This window comes from Schistocerca americana, chromosome 4 (assembly GCF_021461395.2).
Source record: "Schistocerca americana isolate TAMUIC-IGC-003095 chromosome 4, iqSchAmer2.1, whole genome shotgun sequence".
Lineage (NCBI taxonomy): Eukaryota > Metazoa > Arthropoda > Insecta > Orthoptera > Acrididae > Schistocerca > Schistocerca americana.
The window spans coordinates 695,071,413-695,073,473 of NC_060122.1; the positions used below are offsets into that span (position 1 = coordinate 695,071,413).

The window sequence follows — 2,061 nt, forward strand, 5'->3', positions numbered from 1 at the left end:
GTCTCAGCATCTACTGCCTTATGTGTCACTTTATTCATTAGTACAGGTAACAGATGCGAAACCCAATTGGAAGAAAATTAAACAAAACTTTCCTGTTTTGTTCGCTGAACAAGGACCGGACTGCAGGATGAAAAAGTGTGGTTGTACCAAATTTTCACAATGTGATGGGCTTCTTGTGCAGCATTTAGTGAATTTGCCATTATATTAAGTGACATTTCTGTCCTTTTGCAATCAGGCAGCTTCAGTGTGTTTTCATGGTGTAATCAGGCACTTCCATGTATTCTTTCTGTACATTTTCAGATGTGTTGGCTTTTTTTTGTGTCACTGGGTAATTTATCTTGTGTTGTCAAATATGTGAATGGCATACCAAATGAGAAATGTTTATGCTGTTTTCTTTCACATATGATGAGGAAGTGTGTGGTGATGTTACAGGTGACTGATGAGGAATGTGCATAACAGTTTTCTGTTTCACAATTAGGTGGTAACAACATGTTATGGATGTGCCTCCCATATGTTACTCTGTGTATTTTGTCACACTAAGGTAATTTTATCTTCATGCTTTACAAATTTCCTTTTGATTGCCATGTATAATGGACATATGATGAGATTCCAGATGGTGGCAGAAAACTTGATAAATTGCTACAGATGTTTCATTTGGTACCCTCTTGATTGTTCCATAAGGTCTCTGAGATACATGAATGTTCTGTGATTAGTGAAGTAGTACAAGATCATGACTTGGTTCTTGTGGTTCTGCAAACTGAATAAGTGATCAAATGAATAGGTATTTCCTATACAGGGGTGTTCAGTACAGTCTGAGGAGGTAATTAAATGTTATAGATAATGATATTTTCATGAATCCTTTATTCCGACTGTATGGCTACTCTGTTACTTGGATCAAGTGTTGATTCTGCTCTTGTATGCACTCAAGCAAGTTTCACTTTTTGGCAAGTTGTTGCCTCTAGGGTCCATGTGACCAGACCTTGTGACAAGAAGTATTTTTTCCTCTTCTATCATCAATGAGCTCATAAGATTGGACTGGTATGATGGATGTAATCTCTTGAGCATGATATACTGGCTGAACGTATCACGTGCATAGTGAACACCACAGTTGTTATAGTACATATTTCATATGTTAATTTGTGTGTTGTTTCCTAAAAAACTAAACTCCTCCTGAACAGGCCATGAAAGCCCAACGGTACTGACTGGCCCCCGTGTCATCCTCAGCTCATAGGCATCATTAGATGTGGATGTGGAAGGGCAAGTGGTCAGCTCTCCTGGCCATATCTCAGTTTCTGAGACTGGAGCGGCTACTTCTCTATCAAGTAGCTCCTCAGTTTGCCTCACAAGGGCTGACTGCACCCCACTTGCCAACAGCTCTCGGCCGACCGGATGGTCACCCATCCAAGTGCTAGCCCAGTCCAACAGTGCTTAACTTTGGTTATCTGATGGGAACTGGTGTTACCACTGTGGCTAGGCCATTGGCTATTGTTACCTACTATTCTGCTATTTTGCAGCTATTTGTGCCTCCTTATGGGGATATATGTCATTTACATATCATCAGTGTGGAAGTGTATTCCCTACCTATGATATAAACTTTTTCATTTCATTTTCTGGATTGTTTCCAATTCATGTCCTGTCCTTTGTCCTTCAGTACAACTCTCTGGCTACCAGTACATCTTGGTGTGAAAGTTTTGGAAAAGATGGTCATCAACTGGATGGCAGTAGGTCAATGACAATTGTAAACTGAAGGCTGTTCATATTATTGGAATTAATGAGATAATCTGTTATGATCTGCAATTTGAATTGTAAATTGAAATGATGAGTTTGGTTTGTCCATGCTGAATGAAAATATATTGATTGTGATTCAGCTTATCAGAACCATCATGATTTGTATCAGAGGAGGAATAATGTTTAATAATATCAACTATTTATGCTCCAGTGAAGCTTGATTCAGTACTATGACCACAAGATGTCTCCAAACTGTGGTGGTGTTTAATATTGTTCGCATGGCTCTCTTCAGTTGCATGATTTGATTATTTTGTTTGTGACTGTACAGAGTAC

At 39.0% G+C, this 2,061-nt stretch overlaps 1 pseudogene; it reads right to left on the minus strand.

Annotated features, from left to right (window-relative positions):
• Positions 1 to 1,365: 1,365 nt before the first annotated feature.
• LOC124614366 lies at positions 1,366 to 1,483 on the minus strand (annotated as a pseudogene).
• Positions 1,484 to 2,061: the final 578 nt, after the last annotated feature.